A 27,696-nucleotide genomic window follows, 5' to 3' on the forward strand; every position below is an offset into this window, starting at 1 on the left:
GGATCAGGCGGTATTCAACCATGACCCAGTTGAGGGACAGGAGAGCTGTGTCTAAAAGACAACACAGCTAGTTAAATATGTGAAATTCAGTTGTATGGACACAATGCTATGCATTTTAAGTGTGTGTAGCATGGCGGTTCATCTTTCTATATCAAGTGGCTGTGACTTCAGGTCTCAATTACTTGTTAAATATTTATTGAGCACATACTCTGTGTTCTAGCTTTAAGGATATGGGACTAAAGCTTTAGGGACATAGGACCGTCAGGCTGTAGGGACACAGAGGCAAATGAGACAGACACTGACTGGAGTCTAGAAAGGAAGACAGGTGAAGGAGATGATTAAATACAGAGTGATCAGTTCAGTCGCTCAGTTGTGTACGACTCTTTGTGACCCCATGGACCACGCACGCCAGGCCTCCCTGTCCATCACCAACTCCCAGAGTTTACTTAAACTCATGTCCATTGAGTCGGTGATGCCATCCAGCCATCTCATCCTCTGTCATCCCCTTCTCCTTCTGCCCAGTGCACTGTTAAAAAACATGCAGTGGACGTGGAGAAGTCTCTTAACCAAGACTGGTAGACAGGGATAGAGGTCAATGCAAAGCTTTGCGGCTGAGGACAAGGTGGCATCCCCCGCCCCCCCGCCCCTTTCTTATCATCCAGCCTCTTTGGTGTGGCTGCTGTTCACCCTGTGAACGTTGTCAGTGTGAGGCAGAGCTCAGCCATCCTCCATCCTCACAGCTTGTCTCTCTTTTCTTCTTTCTCTCTCTCTCTGCTAAAATACAGTTTTGGAAACAGTGACATCATTAAGGTAGGTAGAACTTTTAGTACCATTCTTGGAGATTTGTAAAAGTACTTGAAACAGGGATCTACTCCCATAAACAAATAGTAATGTTTAAACAATTAACAGTCATCTATGAAAACAATATGTAAAATCATTGCAGAATTTTTTTCTTAAGTGCAGAGAGTAATAACAGATTTTAAATATCTAGAAATACCACTTTGTTTCACTTTCATAAATATTGTGCTGTAATAATTTCTCTTAAAAAAGTCTTCCTCTGGTTTCTAATCTACTAATACAATCCAATGTGACCTCTTCAATTTCAATGCAATGGCCATATTTGAACAGTGATCTTTAAGGCCATATAATAGTTCCCAAAGATAGGTAATGATGAGTGTTATGGATTTGTGCTTTGGGGTTTAAAATTTCCCTGTGCTGCCCTTAGCCTTCTTACACATACGAACAGTACAAAGAGTTTAAGATAGGGGGTGTTGGGCTGGACTGGAGAAAGGCTTTTCTCTTCTCATGAAGAACAAACCTCTATCAGATGTGTTGAAATCTCCTACTTGACCCCTGTCTAACCTTCAACCCAAAATGCACAAAGTAAGATAGAGCTAATTCCAGAAAACTGGTTTAAACAAACAAGCCAACATTTGACTGTGTCTTTGAGAAGCTGATTTTCTTACTTTCCTCACACACACAAGCTGTTTAGGAAAACAAGAAGCCTATGACTCTAAGGTAAGTCACAAAACTCTTGTTGGGAGGTTGTAAGACTCACAGCAACTATTTGAACACTGGTGTCCAAAATATCTGGTTTTCTGCTGCCTAACTTTTCCAGCGTGAGACTGCTTGCTTCTGTAGACTTCATGGGTTTTCAAAATATGTAAGAGTTCTAAATTTCTTGCAACAACTTAGTTAATTAAAACTTGAAGTATCTTCATTTATTTAGTGGGATTTTTTAAAATAGTTTTATTTAAAAAAAATAGCAATGGCTCTTTTTCTATGAAGCTAGCCAACAGCTCCTCTAAGTTTAAGCTCCCTTTTTGCTAAAGCTGGAGATTTCTAGTTTACATAAAGAAAGAAAAAATGTGAATTATTTTATGCTCAGAATGATCTTTTCATTGATACTAAAATTTAGGTGATATTTATGCCATAAAAAACATGTAGGAAGTGATATTCTGATTACATTTGGGAGATAGTAAATAAAAATTGCAAAAATTATTTGCAAAATTATTCATTGGTTGTACATATAGAGATAATTTGGATATTGTATATATGTGCATGCAACCAATATATTGCCTTGACTGACTGATAAAATTTATAGGTGCTTTCACCAGAAAAAAATAAATCTATAAGTTAACAATGTATTTGCATACATTTGCTTATTCCTTGGAAGGAAAGTTATGACCAACTTAGATAGCATATTAAAAAGCAGAGACATTACTTTGCCAACAAAGGTCCGTCTGGTCAAGGCTATGGTTTTTCCAGGGGTCATGTATGGATGAGAGTTGGACTGTGAAGAAAGCTGAGTGCTGAAAAATTGATGCTTTTGAACTGTGGTGTTGGAGAAGACTCCTGAGAGTCTCTTGGATTGCAAGGAAATCAAACCAGTCAATCCTCAAGGAAATCAGTCCTGAATATTCATTGGAAGGACTGATGCTGATGCTGAAACTCCAATACTCTGGCCACCTCATGAGAAGAGTTGACTCATTGGAAAAGACCCTGATGCTGGGGGAGATAGGAGGCAGGAGGAGAAGGGGACAACAGAGAATGAGATGGCTGGATGGCATCACCGACTCGATGGACATGAGTTTGAGTAAACTCCGGAAGTTGGTGATGGACAGGGAGGCCTGGCGTGCTGCCATTCATGGGGTCGCAAAGAGTCAGACATGACTGAGTGACTGAACTGAACTGAACTGAACAGAGACCAAGTTTTGAAGACACCAAATCCTTTTGACTTTAGAATTTTTATCTGTATGTGTTTATCTATGTGTGTATGTGAGAGAGAGAGAGAGAGACAGAGTGTGTGTGTGTGTGTGTGTGTGTGTGTGTGTGACTCATTTATCTCCCTCATGGCCCAGGCATGGAAAAGATGCAGCAAATAGCCTGGAGCTCTTGAGAATGTGATTGAAAATGTGAGAGCATCAAGATACTGTTGAGGAGTATCAGGAAGGCTGAGGGTGTGAACTGAGAAAGATACACACCAGTGTTAAGAGTTCAGAAAACCACCAAACTGCAGGATTCATGACTCCTAACATCTCACTCATATTCTTTAGGAAACAAACACAGAACTGAGAGTGCTCATTTCAATTAGGGGCTGAACTGAAACTAGGCCACAGAGGTCTCTGACTCCTAATATCATCCTTCTACTGCACGAAGAAGCTATACTCTTATTTTTAAAAAATGTAATCCTTAGTGACTCTGACCCATCATAAAAATCTAAGGACTTACTTGAAGTCTGCTGTTGATCTGATTGTCTTGCCTTTGTAAGTGATCTTCTTCTTCATCCTTGAGATTTTGCAAAGTTGATATAAAGTGCATGGATTGTGGACTAATTAAATTGATCCTAATTAGTAGTTAGAAGGACTTTGAAATATCTGACTTGTTTCTCTTTTCTGGAAATCTCTCATCTTTTATCTCTTTGAGTATTGACTTTCCACTCTTCTCTGTAGTTTCTAGGGCTGATCCTCCTTTCAAATGTACATTAGACTTTCTGTTTCTATCCTCAAACACTCTTAGCCCCTCAACAATTTCTATAACTTTATTCTCTGTGCTTTTCTTTCTCAACTTCCAATATTAAAAATTTATTTTCTACAGTGTCTAATATCCTGTTCCAACCGCCTTTTGAGGTTTTTCCTCATACAAGGACTTGATAGGAACATCAGTCTTATGAGAATGCATCTGTATGGCTGTGTGTGTATTGTGTGTATATTTGACTGTCTGCTAAGCATTTGAAAGGATATTGTGGTATGCTAGACTTTTTTGGCTTGCATTCTCTTAACTTTTGTCCTTTGATTTTGACAGTTTCCCTTCTGTGCTTATTTGCATAATCCATAAAAATTATTTTTGCTTATATAAATTGACTCTCTCCAACTAAGGTACAGGCATATCTTATTTTATTGAACTTTGCTTTATTATGCTTATAAATTTGTTTTTACAAATTGAAGATTTATGATGACTTTGCATTTATCAGCACCATTTTTCTGATAGTATTTGCACAATTTTTGCCTCTGTGTCATGTTTTGAGAATTCTTATAATAGTCCAAACTTTATTTTTATATTTGCTATGGTGATCTGTAATCAATGATCTTTGATATTACTATTATAATATTATTGGGACATCATGAACTGCATCCATGTAAGATTGCAGGCTTAATTGATAAATGTGTGTGATCTGACCGCTCCACCAACTCGATTCTTTCATATCTTCCTATACCTTGAGACACAATAATATTAAAATTAGGCCAATTAATAACCCTACAGTGGCCTCTGAGTGTTCAAGTGAAAAGAAAATTTGTATGTCTTTTACTGTAAATCAAAAGTTAGAAATTACTAAGTTCAGTGAGGAAGGCATTTTGAAAGCTGGGATATACCAAGAGCAAGGCTTCTTACACCAAACTGTTAGCCAAGCTGTGAATGCAAAGGGAAAGTTCTTGAAGAAAATTAAGAATGCTACTACAGTGGGCACACTACTGATAGAAAGCAAAACAGCCTTATAGCTGATATAGAGACAGTTTGAGTGGTCTGGATAAAACAACAAACTGGCCAAAACATCCCCCTAAGCCAAAGCCTAATCCAGAGCAAGGCCCTTTTTCTCTTCAAGTCTTTGAAGACTGAGACAGTAAGGAAGCTACAGAACAAAAGGGTGAAGATCACAGAGGTTCTTTCATAAGGTGTCAGTAGAGACACCGTCTCTAAAACAGTAAGTGCAAGGTGAAGAAACAAGTACTGATATAGAAGCTGCAACTTATTTACAAGTTCTAGCTAAGGAAATTAATGAAGGTAGCTTCTCTAAACAATAGGTTTTCAATCTAGAAGAAACAGCCTTACATTGAAGGAAGATGCCATTTAGGTCTTTCATAGCTAGAGAGGAGATTCTATGCCTGGCTTTAAAGCCTCAAAGGACAAGCAGTCTCTTGGCAGTCACTCAAGTGAACTTTAAATTGAAGCCAAATCTCATTTGTGGGCTCAGTCGCTCAGTCACGGCTGACTCATTGTGACCCCTTAGACTGTAGCCCACTAGGCTCTTCTGTCCATGGCATTTCCCAGGCAAGAATACTGGAGTGCATCGCCATTTCTTATTTACTATTCTGAAAATCCCATGACTCTTACTTATTTTGTTAAATCTACTTCTTTATAGATGGACTATAAAGAAAACTGAGGGTCAAAGAATTGATGCTTTTGAACTATGGTGTTGGAGAAGACTCCTGAGAGTCCCTTGGATTGCAAGGAGATCAAACCAGTCAATCCTCAAGGAAATCAGTCCTGAATATTCATTGGAAGGACTGATGCTGACGCTGAAACTCCAATACTTTGGCCACCTGATGCAAAAAACAGATTCATTTGAAAAGACCCTGATGCTGGGAAAGATTGAAGGCAGGAGGAGAAAGGGACAACAGAGGATGAGATGGTTGGATGGCATCACTGACTGGATGGACATGAATTTGAGTAGGCTCTGAGAGTTGATGATGGAGAGGAAAGCCTGGCATGCTGCAGTCCCTGGGGTCACAAAGAGTTGAACACAACTGAATGACTGAACTGAACTTACTGAAATCTACTCTGCTTGTGCTCTATAAATGGAAAGCCTAGACACCAGCACATCTATTTACAACATGGTGTAATGAATATTTTAAGCCCACTATTGAGACCTACTGCTCAGAAAAGAAGATTCCTTTCAAAATATTACTGCTCACTGACAATGCACTTAGTCACCCAGGAGCTCTGATGGAGATGTACAATGAGATTAATGCTGTTGCTTCATGTGTTTCAAGCCTGTTAACACAAGATGCATTTGTAACTCATGGATCAAGGAAGCATTTTGACCCTCAAGTTTTATTATTTAAGAAATACAGTTTGTAAGGCTGTCACAGCCATGGCGATTCCACTGATGAATCTGGGCAAAATAAATCAAAAACTTTCTGAGAAAAATTCGTCATTCTAGGTATCACTGAGAACATTCATGATTCATGGGAAGAGGTCAAAATATCAACATTCACAGGGATTTGGGAGAAGTTGATTTGAACCCTCATAGATAATGTTGAAGGGTTCCAGACATCAGTGGAGGAAATATCTGCAGATGTGGTGGAAATTGCAAGAGAACTAGAATTAGAAGATGTGACTGAATTGCTGAAATCTTATGATAAAATTTTAACAGATGAGTGGATAAATAAAGAAAGTAGTTTCTTGAGCAGAAGCTACTCCTTGTGAATATGCTGTGAAGATTGTCAAAGCGACAAAACAGATCTAAAATAGTATATATTATATATAATAATAATATATATATTATTATGGTTAACAGGGTTGATTCTAATTTTGAAAAAAGTTATACATATAACATTAATATATTATTAATATATAATGTATTATTATATATGAATAATTATTAATTATATATATATTATATATTATATAATTAATATAATATATAATATATATAATATAATATAGTTATATGTTATAGTATAATATACTCTATAATAAGTATGTATAATTATATATAATACATTATAATATGTTATATATATAATATGATACTATATATAATATAATAATATATATTATACATAATACAATATAATTAATTATGTATATAATTATAATTAATATATAATATAATATTATATTTAATAGTAATATATATATTCTTATGGTTGACAGGGTTGACTACAATTTTGAAAAAAATGTTATACTGTGGGGGAAATATTATTAAACAGCATTGCGTGAGGTAGAGAAATAATTCATGAAAAGAAGAGTCAATTGTTGGGCAGACTTCATTGTCCTCTTATTTTAAGGACTTGTTCACAGCCAACTCAACCTTTAGCAACTAGCACCCTTATCAGTCAGACATCACCAACATTGAGGCAAGACTCTACACTAGCAAAAAGATTATGACTCAGGCTCAGGATGATGAGTATAAAATAAAAAAAATATTTTTATCAATAAAATATTTTAAGTAAGGTATGTACATTTTTAGGTATGCTAATATTGCATACTTAGTAGACCATAAGTATAGTGTAAATATAACTTTCATATGCACTGGAAAACCAAAAAAATATCTGTTACTCATTTTGCTGTGGTAGCCTGAACCTACAAAATCTCTGAAGTGTCTCTAAACTGTACATTTTTTGAAGTATTCCAATGAATGGTGAAATGTTGAATATGAAAGGAACCAGTGTCATCTTGTCTGGTATCTCCAGGTAAACATCTCCAGATTGGGGTGACCAATTTTTACCACTCTGTAACCATTCATTCATCTGAAAACTCCTCTTGGAAATTTACATTTCAGTCATTCTCATTCTGTTTCTCCCCTTCTCAAGCAAGATTTGAAATTTTGGTTGTGCATTTAGTTAAGAAGTACACAATGAAATCGACTTTCTCAATTTATTGATAAAGACACCACATTCAAACTATTCTGTTGACTAAGTTCATGCTGGTATAATAGCAGGTTGACACGTGACTGAAACTTGGTCATTTGTCTTCCAGCCCTTCTAAAAACCAAATAAATACTGGTCTTTATTTATAGAAACCAATAAGCTGTTTTCTATCATATGTGTGATATTCAAGTGTTATGCTAAATAGCCCTTCAAGACTTTTGGGAAAATACCAGAGGAAGTTCTGAGTTAACTGTCTCTCCTGTGTAGTTATATGGTACTCTCATTTTTTTTTTAAATTGAGGTATAGTTATTTTACACTGTATTAATTTCTGCTGTGCAGTGAAGTGAATCAGCTATTCAGTCAGTTCAGTCTGTCGCCCAGTCGTGTCCGACTCTTTGCGGCCCCAAGGACTGCAGCAAGCCAGGCCTCCATGTCCATTGCCAACTCCTGGAGTATACTCAAACTCATGTCCATTGAGTCAGTGATGCCATCCAGCCATCTCATCCTCTGTCATCCCCTTCTCCTCCTGCTATCAATCTTTCCCAGCATCAAAATCTTTTCCAATGAGTCAGTTCCTCACATCAGGTGGCCAAAGTACTGCAGTTTCAGCTTTAGCATCAGTCCTTCTGATGAATATTCAGGACTCATTTCCCTTTGGGTTGACTGGTTTGATCCCCTGGCAGTCCAAAGGACTCTCAAGAGTCTTCTCCAACACCATAGTTCAAAGCATCAATTCTTTGGTGCTCAGCTTTCTTTATAGTCCAACTCTCACATCCATGCATCACTACTGGAAAAACCTTACATCACTACTGGGAAAAACTTAGGCTTGACTAGACAGACCTTCGTTGGCAAAGTAATGTCTCTGCTTTTTAATATGCTATCTAGGTTGGTCATACTTTTTTTCTAAGGAGCAAGCATCTTTTAATTTCATGGCTGCAGTCACCATCCACAGTGATTTTGGAGCTCCTCAAAATAAAGTCTGTCACTGTTTCCCCATCTATTTGCCATGAAGTGATGGGACTGGATGCCATGTTCTTAGTTTTCTGAATGTTGAGTTTTAAGCCAACTTTTTTCACTCTCCTCTTTCACTTTCATTAAGAGGCTCTTTAGAAAAAAAAGAGGCTCTTTAGTTCTTCTTCACTTTTTGTCATAAAGATGGTGTCATCTGTTTATCTGAGGTTATTGATATTTCTCCTGGTAATCTTGATTCCAGCTTGTGCTTCATCCAGTCGGCATTTCTCATGATGTACTCCGCATATAAGTTAAATAAGCAGGATGACAATATACAACCTTGACATATTCCTTTCCTGATTTGGAAACAGTCTGTTGTTTCATGTTCAGTTCTAACTGTTGCTTCCTAACCTACATACAGGTCTCAAGAGGCATGTAAGGTGGTCTGCTATTCCCATCTCTTTAAGGAATTTTCCACAGTTTATTGTGATCCACACAGTCAAAGGCTTTGGAAGAGTCAGTAAAGCAGAAATAGATGTTTTTCTGGAATTCTCTTGCTTTTTCGATGATCCAGCGGATGTTGGCAATTTGATCTCTGGTTCCTCTGCCTTTTCTAAAGCTAGCTTGAACATCTGGAATTTCATGGTTCTCATACTGTTGAAGCCTGGGTTGGAGAACTTTAAGCATTACTTTATTAGCGTGTGAGATGAGTGCTTTTGTGTGGTAGTTTAAGCATTCTTTGTCATTGCCTTTCATTGGAATTGGAATGAAAACTGACCTTTTCCAGTCCTGTGACCACTGCTAAGTTTTCCAAATTTGCTGGCATGTTGAATCAGCTATTATGTGTACATATGTCCGATACCTCTCAGAACTCCCTCCCTGATTCCATCCATCTAAATCATAGCAAGACACCTAGCTGAGTTCCCTGTGCAACACAGTAGTTTCCCACTAGCTACCTATATTACACATCGCAGTGCATATACCTCAGTCCCAATCTCCCAGTTCATCACATCCCCCACCTGGAATACAGTGGAATGTTCAGTTCAGTTCAGTTCAGTCAGACATGTCCGACTCTTTGTGAGCCCATGAATCACAGCACGCCAGGTCTCCCTGTCCATCACCAACTGCCGGAGTATACCCAAACCCATGTCCATTGAGTCGGTGATGCCATCCAGCCATCTCATCCTCTGTCGTCCCCTTCTCCTCCTGCCCCCAACCCCTCCCAGCATCAGGGTCTTTTCAAATGAGTCAACTCTTCGCATAAGGTGGCCAAAGTATTGGAGTTTCAGCTTCAGCATCAATCCTTCCAATGAACATCCAGGACTGATCTCCTTTAGCATGGACTGGTTGGATCTTCTTGCAGTCCAAGGGACTCTCAAGAGTCTTCTCCAACACCACAGATCAAAAGTGTCAATTTTTCGGCACTCAGCTTTCTTCACCATTCAACTCTCACATCCATACATGACCACTGGAAAAACCATAGCCTTGACCAGACAGACCTTTGTTGGCAAAGTAATGACTCTGCTTTTTAATATCTGTCTAGGTTGGTCATAACTTTCTTTCCAAGGAGTAAGCATCTTTTAATTTCATGGTTGCAATCACCATCTGCAGTGATTTTGGAGCCCAAAATAATGAAGTCAGCCACTGTTTCCTCATCTATTTGCCATGAAGTGATGGGACCAAATGCCATGACCTTAGTTTTCTGAATGTTGAGCTTTAAGCCAACTTTTTCACTCTCCTCTTTCACTTTCATCAAGAAGCTTTTTAGTTCCTCTTCACTTTCTGCCATAGAGTGGTGTCATCTGCACATCTGAGGTTATTGATATTTCTCCCAGCAATCTTGATTCCAGCTTGTGCTTCTTCCAGCCCAGCATTTCTCATGATATACTCTGTATATAAGTTAAATAAGCAGGGTGACAATATACCGCCTTGATGTACTCCTTTTCCTATTTGAAACCAGTCTGTTGTTCCATGTCCAGTTCTAACTGTTGCTTCCTTCACTGCATATAGTGGAATGTTGCTCAGTCGTAAAAAGGAATGAAATTTGATCTCTTAAAAGATTCACTTCTAACAGTTACAGATTTGATGTTAGCTAACTCTAAGTACTGGTCATAGCAAACACCCTCTTCCAACAACACAAGAGAAGACTCTACACATGGACATCACCAGAAGGCCAACAACAAAATCAGATTGATATATTCTTTGCAGCCATAGAAGGAGACGCTCTATATAGTCAACAAAAACAAGAAAGTGAGCTGACTGTGGCTCAGATCATGAACTCCTTATTGCCAATTACAGACTGAAATTGAAGAAAGTGGAGAAAACCACTAGACCATCCAGGTATGACCTAAATCAAATCCTTTATGACTATACAGTGGAAGTGAGAAATAGATTTAAGGGACTAGATCTGATAGACAGACTGCCTGATGAACTATGGACGGAGGTTCATGACATTGTGCAAGGGACAGGGATCAAGACCATCCCTAAGAAAAAGAAATGCAAAAAAGCAAAATGGCTGTCTGAGGAGGCCTTACAAATAGCTGTGAAAGAAGGGAAGTGAAAAGCAAAGGAGAAAATGATTGATATACACATTTGAATGCAGAGTTCCAAAGAATAGCCAGGAGAGATAAGGAAGCCTTTCTGAGGGATTGATGCAAAGAAATAGAGGAAAACAATAGAATGGGAAAGACTAGAGATCTCTTCAAGAAAATTAGAGATACCAACAGAATATATCATGCAAATGTGGGCTCAATAAAGGACAGACATGGTAGGGACCTATCAGAAGTAGAAGATATTAAGAAGAGGTGGCAAGAATACACAGAACTGTACAAAAAAGATCTTCACAACCCAGATAATCACAATGGTGTGATCACTCACCTAGAACCAGATATCCTGGAATGTGAAGTCAAGTGGCCCTTAGAAAGCATCACTATGAACAAAGCTAATGGAGGTGATGGAATTCCAGTTGAGCTATTTCAAATCCTGAAAGATAATGCTGTGAAAGTGCTGCACTCAATATGCCAGCAAATTTGGAAAACTCAGCAGTGGCCACAGGACTGGAAAAGGTCAGTTTTCATTCCAATCCCAAAAGAAGTCAATGCCAAAGAAAGCTCAAACTACCGCACAATTGCACTCATCTCACATGCTAGCAAAGTAACGCTCAAAATTCCCCAAGCCAGGCTTCAGCAATACGTGAACCATGAACTTCCAGATGTTCAAGCTGGTTTTAGAAAAGGCAGAGGAACAAGAGATCAAATTGCCAACATCCGCTGGATCATCAGAAAAGCAAGAGAGTTGCAGAAAAACATCTATTTCTGCTTTACTGACTCTTCCAAAGCCTTTGACTGTGTGGATCACAATAAACTGTGGAAAATTCTGAAAGAGATGGGAATAGCAGACCACCTGACCTGCCTCTTGAGAAACCTGTATGTAGGTTAGGAAGCAACAGTTAGAACTGGACATGGAACAACAGACTGTTTCCAAATCGGGAAAGAAATACATCAAGGCTGTATATTGTTACTCTTCTTATTTTACTTATATGCAGAGTACATCATGAGAAATGCTGGGCTGGAGGAAGCACAAGCTGGAATCAAGATTGCTGGCAGAAATATCAATAACCTCAGATAAACAGATGACACCACCCTTATGGCAGAAAGTGAAGAAGAACTAAAGAGCCTCTTGATGAAAGTGAAAGAGGAGAGTGAAAAAGTTGGCTTAAAGCTTAACATTCAGAAAACTAAGATCATGGCATCTGGTCCCATCACCTCATGGGAAATAGATGGGGAGACAGTGGAAACAGTGTCAGACTATTTTTGGGGGCTCCAAAATCATTGCAGGTGGTGACTGCAGCCATGAAATTAAAAGATGCTTACTCCTTGAAAGGAAAGTTATGACCAACCTAGACAGATATTAAAAAGCAGAGACATTACTTTGCCAGAAATGTCCGTCTAGTCAAGGCTATGGTTTTTCCAGTGGTCATGTATGGATGTGAGAGTTGAACGGTGAAGAAAGCTGAGTGCTGAAGAATTGATGCTTTTGATCTGTGGTGTTGGAGAAGACTCTTGAGAGTCCCTTGGACTGCAAAGAGATCCACCAGTCCATCCTAAAGTAGATCGGTCCTGGGTGTTTATTGGAAGGACTGATGTTGAAGCTGAAACTCCAAAATTTTGGCCACCTGATGCAAAGAGTTGACTCATTTGAAAAGACCCCGATGCTGGGATAGATTGAGGGCAGGAGGAGAAGGGGATGACAGAGGATGAGATGGTTGGATGGCATCACTGACTTGATGGACATGGGTTTGGGTGAACTCCAGGAGTTGGTGATGGACAGGGAGACCTGATGTGCTGTAGTTCATGGGGTCGCAAAGAGTCGGATACGACTGAGCGACTGAGCTGAACTGAACTCTAAGTAGGCTTTCTCCCAATATATAAGATCATGATCTGGCAGAAAGTATTTCAGAGGGTATGTCTTTAACATGTTTTATTCCAAAAGATCTTATTACTTCAACTATTTATTAAACAACTATTATATGCTAGTTAGTTTCTGTCTTACTCTGAGTTTGCCAAGAGATCCTTGGACAATGGCTAGAATGCTACTTCTCTGTTAAGTAGTTAACATCCCAGGAAAGCAAAAGAAAGGGAAAAGCAGAACAGAGACGGGAAAAGAGAAGAGCCCATCTGAGGTTTCTTACTGGGCCAGTTGCAACTTTGTAACAGATCTCAGATAACTGCTTTCCAAGAGATCATATAAATGGCTATGCCTCCTGACAGTCCGTTCTGAAGAATAAATGAGTAAGGTGTTATCCACTGGCTCTGGTCTCCTATTGGTCCAAGGCTTGCCACACAGAGGGCTAATTCACTTGCATTTCTGGATTGCACATGCCTCAGCATCAACTGTGAAGCCCTTGAGAAGGATGAGTAAGAAGAGAGGTGCTGGAGGGCCGTGCCTGTAATGCTGGGTAAAGTTCTCATAGAGCTAGTCTTTCCAGTGTTAGTTAGGAAGAGAATAAGTAGCCAAGGGCCCTGGGCAGGGATTAGGCTGATAGGAGCAGATACATGTGCTAAGAAAACCAAGATAAGGGCTTCCTCCTTCCAGTGAGGGTAATGATTCAATGTGAGTACTACAACCAACAGCAAAAAACTGTAATTTCTGCATAAGTTTCACAATAGTGATGCTGTGAGACCAAATGTGAGGGCAAATTAATGTAGTCACAACATATTAAAAGCAGAGACATCACTTTGCAGACAAATGTACGGATAGTCAAAGCTATGGTTTTTCCAATAATCATGTATGGATGTGAGAGTTGAACTATACAGAAGGCTGAGCACCCAAGAATTGATGGCTTTGAATTGTAGTGCTGGAGAAAACTCTTTAAAGTGCCTTGGATAGTAAGAGCAAATCAGTCAATCCTATAAGAAATCAACCCTGAATATTCATTGGAAGAACTGATGCTGAAGTTGAAACTCCAATACTTTGGCCACCTGACACGAAGAGTGGACTCACTGGAAAAGCCCCTGATGCTGGGAAAGATTGAGGACAGGAGGAGAAGGGGACAACAGAGGATGAGATGGTTGGATGGCATCACCGACTCAACGGACATGAATTTCAGAACTCCAGCAAATAGTGAAGGACAGGGAAGCCTGGAATGTTGCAGTCCATGGGGAACCAACTTAGAAACAAAAAACAACTGAAAGTAAAGAAATACCTAAGCTAACATCTAAAGATGGGATAGAAGTTATTCCATCAAAAAGAAATTAGACAGAGGATAGAGGGAAGAGCTTTTCAGGATGAGGAAACAGAATGTACAAAATTATAAGGAAGAGAGGTGATAATTAGGAAGAAATGTAAATAGTACAATAGCTTTGTCCAAAATGTGCACATGAGATGTATAGTACTGATAGTTTTTCTACTTGTAAGCAAATTTATTGATTGCAAAAGAGATATACAAAACATTTTGTAGAGATAATGTTTATGGATGTTATCCATGAGAGGAAGAAAGCAGCTGTCTTTGAAAGAGGGAAAGAGTACAGCTCGTTGTCTAACTATCTAGATAGACATCAAATATTCTTATTATAATATAATAACCATAATTAATAAGGATGATAGACAACCATTTGTATTTGCAGTGAAAGAGTAATTGGTACTCATTTTCGTTTGGTAATGCTACTATTGAATTAATCATACACTTGATGAATTACCGAAACACAATGTTATATTATTGTAGGTGTCTCCATTTTTTGCAGCTGTTTAAGATTGTTTTTATTATGAAGTGTTATAGTCTTGTAATGGTAAAACTAAACAATTGATAGAGATGCAGGAAAGATAACTTTTCTGGTTATTTCTTTAAAAATGTGTCTTTTTATTGTGTATCTATGTGTTTAAAGTATGTACGTATTTTATTGTATTTCTTGATAGAAGACCAATTGATTTTTTTTCCCAGAAATCCACAAGCAAAACAGGCAGAAAGAAAGAATAGAATTTCTTCTCCCCAATTTTGGTGGATTGAAGCCAGGAACATAATGACAATTTAATGCACTTCATCATGTCACGTAGAAATATAAAACCCATTGATGCAAAAAAAGAAGGAATCTCTTGTGTAAAGTTAGGAAATTAGAAAGTGTTTGTTTCTTAGTCATTGAAATCTCACTGGTCGGCTTGGTTGTTTGCTCTTTAGCATAGAAATTCAATGTGACAACTTCAAATAGTTTAGAAATTTGGTGTAAGTATCCTGTTCTAGAAGTGATTTGTTCAGTCCATTTATTTCTACAATGCTGCTAAATGAATTCTACACAACAAACTCACTTCAGTGATTTTCAATTCTCTAAATGACCCCTAAATTCCTTATTATGAGGATTGCAACATAACTTTGTGAAATGGACATCGCTTTCCTCTATGGGTGAAATGCCATATGGTTGAAAAAATATTAAGAACTAATGTCATGCTTTGCCCATCAACTTTGATAACTGTCTCAAAAAAGTGGTAACTTTTTCATTGTTGATTGTGAATTTGGCAAGGTAACTTGATCTTTTGTTCTTCCGCTGGGTATTAATTCATAGCAAACTGCATAATTATATTAGTAAAAATTCTGTAAGCCCCAGCATATCTTTCTGCAGCAGCGAACACACTGTTGCCATTATGGCCAGAATTGTGAGTTTCCTTGGCTGATGCTACTATACTGTCTGATGACATCAGGGGCTTTTAGCTTTCCTGTTGTTACAAATTGACAGCATTTTAATAGCATGCAGGAACAAGATAGCTCTGCCCACTAGTATTTTCCTATATTCAGAAGAACCATATGTTAACACAGCTCAACATTGCATGGATTTAGATGGAAAATGAATTCTATCTTGTCTCTTGAAATATAATGACATGACCATACTGTAATATGTCTACCATATGAGGCAGCTGTTAGGTTCTTCCTAACCACTACTATAAAGCTATTTTATTCTACTGGCTAAACATATTCATTCTGTGCTGGTACCTTAGAAACTCAAGTGGCTGACTCAGAGTTTGCTCCTAGAATTATTGTTGGGGTTTGTTTGGGGCACTGATTCTGAGAGAGCTGACAGAGATAGGACTTGTGTAATTGGAGATCAAAATACACTGGTCAGAACTTCTCTGGTGGTACAGTGGTTAAGAATCTGCCTGTCAATGCAGAGGACATGGGTTCTATTGCTGGTCTGGGAACATTCCACATACCTTGAAGCAACTAATCCTGTGGGTCACAACACTGAGCCTATACTCTAGGGCCCATGAGGCATGACTACTGAGCCTATGTGCTCCAACTACTGAAGCCCACGGGCCTACAGCGTTCAGCATGTGAGAACACAGCCCAAGATCCTCTGCTGCTGCTATATTTACTCCTCTAAAATCCACGTCACATCTCTTTTCTATTCCTCAGGAAAGGTTGACTTGTGCTCAAATGTGCATATTGTAGAAGTTATATAGGTCTTATCTTGGATTCAGAATCTTCCACAAACTGGTCCCAGTCTGTCTATTCACTTGCTGGGTTCTTGATAAAGCGTTGACCACATCAGACTCTTTGCCTTCAGTAACGGGTCACCATGCTCTTAGGTACCCTCATGTGGGCAATTCCTTTGTGTGGATACCCTTGTCCAGCCCTTGATTTCTCTGATTCAACTCATCCTCTCAGGTCCAGTTCAAATACGCTTCCAGCCCAACACCTTCATCTTCTTTTCAAGGTGGAATAATCTTCTCCTATGAAATTCCAGGAGCATGTATCATGCACTTTAATTATTAGATTTAATTTAGTAATAAAGAATAATGATAAGTGGTCACTAGAAGCATAAACTCTGAAGCCTGAGAGAATTATTGTTAATTCATGACTACTCCTGAGAGGCTGACCTTGAGAAATTGACTTAGTCTCTAGGCTCAAATTTCCTAATCAGAAAAATCATGGATAATAATATGACCCAATTTGTTTGTTTAATTCTGTTTAATTTAAATTTTGCATGTAAAATATTTTGGATACTTCCTGACAAATGTATCAACTATTATTTCTGTCCAATTACTATCAGTCCAGGGAAAAGCTAAGCCCTTAACATGCCTGTATCTTCAATCATTCCTTAAGCATTCTTGGCTCAAGCAACCTTCAGTGATTATGCATACCATGAATTATATATTCTTACAAATTCTAGCTCAAAAAATATGTATTCAGTGAATTAATCAACCAATACTTTGTTAGGCAAAACTTTTCTGATCCTTTCCTAATTAATACTTCTATGTAAACCTCTTTTTACATCTGTAAAATATTTTATTAAAATAAATAGTAAGAGTGGTTCAGAGGTAAAGAATCTGCCTGCCAATGCAGATGTGGGTTCAAACCCTGGGTCAGGAAGATCCTCTAGAAATGGCAACCCACTCCAGTATTATTGCCTAGGAAATATCATGGACAGAGGAGCCTGGCAGGCTACAAGCCCTGTGGTCACAAAAGAGATGGACATGACTTAGTGACAAAAAATGTAAGTAATAATCCATGAGAACCTTATAGTTTTGAAATTCTATTAATATTTCTTAGTTTTTACATGTAATATGTTATAACATTTTGGTAGGATACATATAAAACACTTCCTTGGAAGAAAAGCTATGACCAACCTAGACAGCATATTAAAAAGCAGAGACATTACTTTGCCAACAAAGGTCCATATAGTCAAAGCAATGAGTTTTCCAGTAGTCATGTATGGATGTGAGAGTTGGACCATAAAGAAAGCTGAGTGCTGAATAATTGATGCTTTTGAACTGTGGCATTGGAGAAGACTCTTAAGGGTTGCTTAGACTGCAAGATCCAACCAGTCAATCCTAAAGGAAATCAACAGTCCTGAATATTTATTGGAAGGACTGATGTTAATGCTGAAACTCTAATACTTTGGCCACCTGATGTGAAGAACTGACTCATGGGAAAAGACCCTGATGCTGGAAAAGATTGAAGGCAGGAGGAGAAGGTGATGACAGAGCATGAGATGGTTGGATGGCATCACCTACTGGATGGACATGAGTTTGAGCAAGCTCCAGGAGTTGGTGGTAGACAGGAAAGCCTGGCATGCCGCAGTCCATGGGGTCACAAAAAGTCAGACACAACTGAATGACTGAACTGAACTGAACTAATATTGTATTTCATCAATAAAAATAACAGGCTCTTGGAAACATTGGATCTCATTAGAGAAGCTTTGAATTTTAATTTTAGGTATCTATAACATGAGCAGTGTCTGATATTAATATTGATGCTAATAATGATAGTAATTAGCATGTATGAAATGATTTTTATCTGTAAAGCAGATAACTTTCATAATATTTGGACATTATTATTACTATATGTATGAATGAATCTTTCTTAAGTTCATTAGAAAATAAAAAATAATAATTAAAAGTATAACAACACATGCTTTTGTCAGCTTGACAAATGAGATGCTATGAAAAGGCCTTTTATGGAAAACAACTAGATTTTGGATAAAGCATATTTTAAAGGCATCTCTGGGCAGGGAACTTCAAGATCCTTCCTGTTCAAACAAATAATCAAATCAAGCCAGAGAAGTCTTGAACATGAAGAGATTGCTAATAACTTGATCTATTAGAAAATGCTAATATCTGCACTGAATTTGCATCCCTAGATCTGAGCCAGAGCTCACAAGACACTACTGTGTTAAGTCTGAAGTCCTGTAAAGGATGAAAGAGCCCAAGATTTGCCACATCCCCAGGTTCCTGACAAAGGCCATCGCGTGGTCTCTCTGAAGTAAGAGTCTCAGGATTGGCACTGATGAAAACCAACCACAGTGAGTTTAGGGCCAAAGACCACCAAGCAAAGAAGAAAACTTCCACCAGGTGTAAGAGTCATCATGGTGAGAATTGAATCCCTCAGAGAACTTCAGATATTACAAATATCTTAATCAGAATTAAAAAAAAAGAAGGGCAATGCCAAAGAATATTCAAATTGCTGTTCATTAGTGCTCATTTCACATGCTAGCAAGGCTGTGTTCAAAATCCTTCAAGCTAGGCTTCAGCAGTATGTGAACCAACAAAATACAAATATACAAGCTGGAATTAGAAAAGGCAGAGGAACCAGAAATCAAACTGCCAACATCCGTTGGGTCATAGAGAAAGAAAAGGAATTCCAGAAAAGCATCTACTTCTGCCTCATTGACTATGCTAAACTCTTTGACTGTGTGGATCACAACAAATAGCAGAAAATGCTTAAAGAGATGAAAATACCAGATCACCCACCTGCATCCTGAGAAACCTGTATGCAGGTTTCAACTGTTGCAGAAGCAACAGTTAGAATCAGACATGGAAGAGTGGACTAGTTCAAAATTGGGACAAGGATTTAACTTCTATGCAGAGTACATCATGCTAAATGCCAGGCCAGAAGAATCACAAGCTGGAATCAAGATTGCCAGGAGAAATATCAACAACCTCAGATAAGCAGATGATACTACTCCAGTGGCAGAAAGTGAAGAGGAACTAGAGAGCCTCTTGATGAGGGTGTGTAGAAGAGAGTGAAAAAGCTAGCCTAAGACACAATATTCAAGAAGATAAGATCGTGTCATCCAGTCTCATCACCTCATGGAAAATAGAAGGGAAAAAAGTGGAAACAGTGACAGATTTTATTTTGGGGGGCTCCAAAATCACTGCAGATGGTTACTGCAGCCATGAAATTAAAAAACCCTTGCCTCTTGGAGGAAAGCTATGATAAACCTAGACTGTGTATTAAAAAGCAGAGACATTAGTTTGCCAACAAAGGTCTGTCTAGTCAAAGCTATGGTTTTTCCAGCAGTTATGAGTGGATGTGAGTGCTGGACCATAAAGATGGCTGGCTGAGTGCCGAAGAACTGATGTTTTTGAATTGTGATGCTGGAGAAGACCCTTGAGAGTTCATTGGACAGCAAGGAGATCAAACCAATCAATCCTCAAGGGAAATTGTCCCTGAATACTCATTGAAAAGGCTGGTGCTGAAGCTGATGCTCCAAAACTTTGGCCACTTGAATAACTGAATAACTGACTCCTTAGAAAAGACCCTGATGCTGGGAAAGATTGAGGGCAGGAGGAGAAAGGGGTGACAGAGATGAGATGGTTGGATGATATCACCGACTGGACGGACCTGAGTTTGTGCAGGCTCTGGGAGCTGGTGGTGGACAGGGAAGCCTGGCGTGCTGTAGTCCACAGGGTTGCAAAGAGTTGGACCCAACAGAGTGACTGAACAGCAATGTGCCGTCTTGTCCAGAAGCTACAGTTAAGCCAGTTTCTACAACATGGTCTTTAGCCTATTCACCCTCTCCTCTCACCATCATCTTGTCTTTGCTTTGGCTTCAAGGCTGGGTTAAGAGAGTGCTTGGCATGAGTCTCTCTGTGGATATGTTCCTAAGTCAGATCAACCTTCGCTGGCCTTTATGAACACATTAAGCATAGAAGGAAGGAAGGGAGGAAGGAGAGTTACATGATACATACTGTCCATAATTCCATTCTTCATCTTTACTTTCTTTCATGATTTCCTGCTCTAACATACTTCCAAATTCCGGGTTCTATCAATATCCATTGCCATAATCCTGCAGGAGCAGAGAAACTAACGAAAAATAAGATAAAAATATGGGGAAGTTAGGGCTTGTGATGGTGTCGTGTATATGTCTTTATTTGCATGTATGTATGTATGAGGAACAGTATGTGTGTGTGTGTCTGAAACAGTCATTGTAGACATATGGAATTTCTGAGAAAGAGGTGGAAATGGGGAAGAAAGGAAAAAAGAGACAAGAGATAGGCAATACATCTGACGATAAAGCGTATGACAACTTAGAAATTGGTTTAAATGTAGAATTTGACTGCAGTAGTTCTAATGCAATAATACTAGTTACTCCATTTGCCTTTCCATAAAGTCTTCTCTCCAAATAGATTCTATTTTTGAGGGGAGTCATTTAGCCAAGTTTGCATAATTGTCTGTGCAGTAAAAACAGAAAGATATGGCTGTTTGAAGATTTTGGCAGAGAAGTTACAAAAGTATAGCTGACAGTGTGTACATGCTCATTGGTAAAGAAAAATTATGAAACTTCAGCTTAGAAGAGCTCTGTTTGCCTTGAACTATGAAATAAACTTAAGATCCCTTTGTATTTAGGACAGTCTGTCTCCATTAATTTTTTGTTGTAAATTTTAAAAAATTGTATTTCTAGATAACTGGACACTTTTATTTTTCTTAATCTCACTTAGAATCATAATACTTAAGAAGTTAGTCACATTTGTAGCACATCTGAAAACCTTCATGTCACCAAAGCATTTCTGCAGCTTTCAGGCTTGGGTAAGTCTTTCTGATATTTTAAAACCTGGATGTTCAAGCCTTGAGCTGATTTTTCTTCAAAACCTGTGTCTCCTTAGTGCACTGCATTCTGCATTGTTCTCTGAGTCTTAAGTTGCTTTTGTACTACAGTTGGATTTCTTACCATCTGAAATATTATATTTTATTTTTAACCCCTAAAATAAAAAGATACTTTGTGTGTGGGCCTACCTGTAGTTTCAAAGGAAAATGACAGTTTAAATGTGTGAAATAAATTTTTTAAAAATCATGTATTAAGATCACATGCTCACTCAGCAATTTATGTGGCAATTAGTTTCTTAACAGAGATAAGAACTTTTCCATAGTAAAGTTGGCACCATACTTTTTGGAGGATTTTGTGGGTTATGTTTCTAGGAACAAGTGAGTATTCTTATGGAGCTGTAGAATTAAATTTAAAGACTTATACATAAATACATCTCTGATTCTACTTGTATATTTCCTGCCACTGGTATCTCATTTTTGCCAGTGGCTTTGAAGTAGAAAATTAGACATTTGTGGTCTATTGACTATGTCACCTTTGTTTTTTTGTTGTTGTTTCCCCATGAGTTTAGAGTAAATTATTTTTCCAAGAAGTGAAAAATTTAAAACTTGGCCAGAACATCTGTGTCAGGGGAGTGAGGTTTACTTGATCCATATAAAAGTGGAATGCTCATTGTATAACTATTATACAGATGAATAGTTTTGAAACAGGAGGGAAGGGGGCAAGGTACAACTTTTCATAGAATGACATAGCCAGAGGACACAATGTAAACTGATTAGAATTAAACGGGTCCAAGATGGAAGACACATCAACTTCGAATAGACCTTGATCCTCAATCAGCAAGCTAAATGACACACCAAGAGGTTCCATGATAGTTCCAAGGCCTACTGTCAAAGGACCAAAAAGTTGGAGGTGGCCCACCTCCTGAAAATCTGTACCCCTTTCCCAAAATAGTTGGAATAATCCTCTCACTAATTAGCCTATGTGATTACCCAGCCCCAAAAAGCTAATCAGGTCACCTGCCGAGACCACCAGACTCTCCCTCTGCGACGGCCCACGCTCTGTCTGTGAAGTGTTTCTAAATAAATCCACTTCTTACCTATCATTTTGTCTCTCACTGAATTCTTTCTGTGATGAGACATCAAGAACCTGAACTTCACTAGGTCCTGAAACCACGAACCATGGGTTTTGGCTGGGTTTGAGTCCCAACCTCATGGGTTAGAGTCTCAAACTGGGTTTTGGCTGGGTTCAGGTCCCAGCACATGGATTAAAGTCCTAACCTGAGGCAAACAGTTTTGGTTTGACAAAATAGTCACAGATAAAAAAGATAGTATAATGTCTCCAGCAGAACTAGCAACAACAACAACAACAACAAAATAAATGTTTGCAGTTAATAAGGCTAATACTACTTAAAGTGAAAGTGTTAAAACACTCAGTCATGTCCAACTCTTTGCAGTCTCATGGGTTGTAGCCTGCCAGGCTCCTCTATCCATGGAATTCTCCAGGCAGGAATATTGGAGAGGGCAGCCATTCCCTTTCCCAGGAGACCTTCCCAGTTCAGGCCTTTGGCCTGGTCTTCTGCATTTCAGGCAGATTCTTTACCATCTGAGCCACCACCGAAGCCCCTGTATTACTTAAGCTAAGGATAATTGACCACATATTGTTGAAAATGTTTCTTTTCATTATGGAGCAGGCAGGGGATGGAGCAGACACATCACCAAGCTCCTTAGCATGGCACAGAATTCTTTCAAAATTACATCTTTTTCTAACATTTAATATCACCTCCAATCACTCTCTCCTATAACAGGGAACCATGTTTCCCCAGATATATAGGCTTAAACTCTTTCTTTTGTCCTTGCCTGACACATCTCTCCTGCAATAAAACTCCCTCCTTCAAATTCCTACTCTTCCTTAGAGACCTAACTCAGAACTTGGCTGGATCAGTGGTCCCCTCACTTATCTACTATATGTAAATATCTGTTTATAGTTTACTGAAACTCAAAAGATGTTCATGGAGGAGCTTATGCCAACAACAACAACAAACCAATAAGCTATAATTTTTCCTTCCTCTAATACCTAACACAAAGTTTGGAAGATTATTGCTAATAAATAAATGATGAATAAATGACCTTGTATCAACCATAGGACCTCTGAAAGAGTATTATAATAGCACCAACAATGAGATAACTAATATAATTTTACCAGTTTTAGAAAGCCCAGAAACTGAGGTTTTGTGGGGACCAGTAGTCCTATCGCCTGTTTCTTTGCATTGTATTAACAAGTATGTGTTAAGCTATGATGAGGCTGAAGAAATAAGGGAAATATTAAACAGTTGGAATAGTCAAACCACAGAAAACCATACAAAAGAAGTCTGAGTATGTGGAGTAGTCAACAGACTGAGTATCTCAAATTTGAGTTGTAATGAAAAGACAATTGAGAAAAAAAAATTAAGTAGAATCAGTTGAAAAGTGAACATAAATCTTCGTGATACAATATCAAACATTTTTCATCACCATTCATTTTTAATCTTAAAAAACATATTGGTAGCATTTAGTCCCAAATTTCCAAGCCTTGTTCTTCTCCTTCACTGTGATGTTATCAGCTGGAAGGGAAAGCTGGCCACAAAACTGTTATGTTAAGCACTTTTCCACAGGAACTTATTGCTTTAATAAGTTGGGAAATGCTCTTAAGGAAAAAAAAAAAGTCATTGAAGATTCATTAGAGAGGGAAAAAAAAGAAAAAAACCTACTTGATTCTCCATAGAATTCACACTTTCCTTACCATGGCATACAGCATACACCCTGACATCTCACCAAGGGTAGGGATAAAATAGCTACTTATCTCTGGAAAGAGAATTTTTTGTTTGCAGACACAGCAGGGTAAGACAAAAATCCACATACTCGCCATTTGTATACCCAGCAGTTATCCCGATATCCCATTGGACTAGGGATTCCAAGGTAAACAATGCCTCACACAGGTAAGTGCTCAATAAATATTTTTGAAAGAGTGAATGAACATTAGAAAACATGTGAATGTTCTTTGATGACTGTAATCATCCCCCCCGACCCCTGTGCTGATCAAATTCTCACCTTATAGAAGTGTATGGGAAAGAAGTAAAACTCCATCTCCAAGAGGATCTGCATATCAGTGTAATCTTCTGCCTTAGACCCTCTTTAGAATGTAACCTTTTATTCTAATGGTCTTATAGATTTTAACCAATTCTGAAAGCCGTATGTTAAACACAATAAACATGATTTATGACCTCAGTGAAAAGATAAGTATCTTGTCTGTTTCAAGATTTTGTTTATAGTTTACCTTATTGGTTAAAACTTGTATTAAAAAAAAAAGCCTTTAATATAGCACCCATTATAACCAAGAGATAGAATATTTGCAGTCAGATCCACTACCTCCTGCAACCCCTGGTCAGTATTTTTCACTATAGGTCATTTTAGCCTTTTTGAAAATTTCATGTAAATTAATTGTGCTGTATGTAGCTTTGTGTGTTTATCTTCTTTCCCTCAACATAATGTTTTTGAGATTTAAACTTGATGGTGCCTAAGTCCATAATTTTCTCCCTTTTACTGTTTAGAATTGAGTTTAAAGAATCTGCCTGCAATGCAGGAGACCTCGGTTTGATTCCTGGGTAGGAAAGCTCATGTGGAGAAGGGACAGGCTACCCACTCTAGTAGCCTGGACTTTCTTGAACTTTCCTGGAGGCTCAGATGATAAAGAATCCACCTGCAATGTGGGAGACCTAGGTTCAATCCCTGGGTTGGGAAGATCCCCTGGAGGAGGGCATGACAACCCACTCCAGTATTCTTGCCTGGAGAATCCCATGGACAGAGGAGCCTAGAGGTCTACAGTCCATGGGGTCAAAAAGAGTCGGACACGACTGAGTGACAAAGTACACTGAGTCTAAAGACAAATAGCAATTTATCAAATCAACTAGTGATGGATATTTGGGTTGTTTCCAGGCTTTGGTTATTATAAGTAAAGCTTCTAATTACAAAAAAAAAAAAAAAATGACTTAAGACAGATCAGCTTATGGTTAAGAAAACACTTAGTATCATTAAAAAAAAAAAATTCTGAGTCATGTGGCTACTCCATGAAAGGGAAAGCAGATGACTCACTTTCCCAGCAGTGAGACTTTCTGTGGGTTTCCTGCTTTCCCGCCACCTCCTTCCACTGTCCCATAAAGCCCCACCCATAGCAAAAGCCAGGCAATTTTTCCTACTTATACAAAATTAGGATACCTTAGCATGAAGTTGTTTTAAAGTTTCAGTTCGATATGGTCCAAAAGGGCAGGAACGGGAGAGAGAATGGAGCTCCATCCAGATTCCATCTGTGACAAAAACCCAGTAACATTCTTTGGTACCAAGAAATCACCCACTCACCCAGTGGTCTCTCTGGATGACTGAAAGTGGCTTAAGCACGTACATAGGAGTTTAAAGAGCCACTCAAAATGACCGAGGAGCAGGCTGTTCACAGAGGAGCCATGTCACTACATTGACAAAAACGCATGGCACGAGCAGGCGATGGGCTTCCCAGGGGCTCGAAGGCTGACAGAGAGGGAACCTGAGTGAGTATGGGAATAATAAGTGTAAGGAGCATCCTGCTCCATCCCACTCCTACTATTATACGAATGCTATGTTTGTTAGGCTAGCTCCCTCCCCAACCACCCTCCAAGCAGTTCATAGACAATAAAACACCAGGAATCCCTGAAGAGTGGTAAAATGCTGACATGATTTAAGAAGGAAGACTCTGATAAGAAGATAAAAATCTAATAAACAGAGTCTAGAGAACCTTGGTGTGTCTCAGGCGCTTGGCCAGGGTAAGCAAAACCCTCCCAAGGAAAACAAAAGGAGCCTTAATCGTAAGGACATTCCACTCACAGACCATCTGAAGGAGAAAGTTAAGGCCGTGACCTCAGCAGGCTGCAGTTATGAGCACTTTGACAAGAAAATATTTGATTTGGTTCAAGAGGCAAAATCAGTCACTGGATTTTTTTTTTAATACCTTTTTTTTTCTTCAAGAAAACAAAAAATCATGTATTTTTGTATGTGCTTGAGAGAGAGAGAGAGAGTTCTGTGTATGTGGTAAATATTTCTCCCACCGTTGTAGCTTTTCTGTTTAACTTGGTTTTAATTTCTTCTTGGATTTTAATCAACTCCAGGAAAAGGTGGATTCACAGGCCCATTGATTTCCCTTTTTTAATTAACACAGAGCTCCCAAAGGCTAATCTTAAGTTTCACACGTGAATCTGCAAATATGTAAAGACATACATTCTCTACCAGAACCAGGTCGAGAGAGTCATAAAACTGTTTATTGCTGAAGACTTAGGGCGACCTCCAACAATTCATCTGTGTCTTTGAAATCTAGAACAGAGAATTGCATAGAAAAATGTTGAAGTGCTACCCAGGCTTTCAGCCTAACTCCAAACAAAGCCTTTATATTGGTTGAAAATCTGAGCAATTTTGTCCCACCATTGATAAAATGTGTAATAAGAAATCTTTATGTAGTGATGTATGTATTTGGTATTAAGAGAATATATGTAGAGTTAGGAAGAAGAAAAATTTTAAGGAGATTTTAAAGAGCTCTTTCAGTATACTTATAAGAGCTTCAAGGCTTGCAGATACTTTGTGATTAGCTTAATTTTAAGATTCAAGTCTTTCTTTTCACTAATACAGAGGGGAACTGTGTTTGTGCTCATCAGATGTAATTAGTTTATTTTTAACACTTACTTTTGCTCCCTAAGAAGAAGAAAAAATGGGACATAGGTATAAATGGGCATGATCTAGAAGGAAACAGGGAAGAAATGAAGAGGAGGGCAGAAGTGAGAACAAAATGAACAGCCCATGAGAGATCAAAGGATGACAAAAGAACAGTTTGAGGTCGTTTCTCTCATCCTCTGAATACGTAATTCGAAAGCAAGACTGGGTCAAAGCATTGAGAATTATCCAAAGCACTTAGGGCTAAGGAAACTTTCATGGCCATCTGATAATCAAAAGTTCAACAAAGAGGTGGGTGGATGGGGCGTAAGTAGGGAAGGGAACTGATAAGAGCAAAGTCTTGGGCTATGTAGCAGGTGAGAGCCTGATTTGCCAGTATCCCCTGTTCTATTTGCTTAGAACCCTGGATGGTAGAGTAAATTTTCTTGAGGACATATTTAATTTTAGAATTTTAGAGCTCTAAGGGATGCTGCCAGGAGGAAACAGTGGGCTAGTAGGCTCATGTAAATTTCCTGTATGGCAAAGCTTACTCTTTAAGCCAAACTTCTTTTAATATAAGAAAATTTTTAATTTTTTGAATTAAATTTTTAATTTTTTTTAAAGCAGGTTTTTTTTTTTTTTTTTAATGGCAATACATACTTCAAACTGAACTGGTCATTCAACAAATATGTAATCAGTTTAGGACATTTGCTAAGAAATTGTTTCTTTTGGACTTCTGGGATATTTAGCTTATTTACACTGATCTGTTATACTAGAATCACTTTATTTGGTAACACTTAGACATATCTGCAAGAGGCCAGTCTTTAATATCATGCCCTCCTTGAGCATGA

This window comes from Odocoileus virginianus, chromosome 16 (genome assembly GCF_023699985.2).
Source record: "Odocoileus virginianus isolate 20LAN1187 ecotype Illinois chromosome 16, Ovbor_1.2, whole genome shotgun sequence".
Taxonomy (NCBI): domain Eukaryota; kingdom Metazoa; phylum Chordata; class Mammalia; order Artiodactyla; family Cervidae; genus Odocoileus; species Odocoileus virginianus.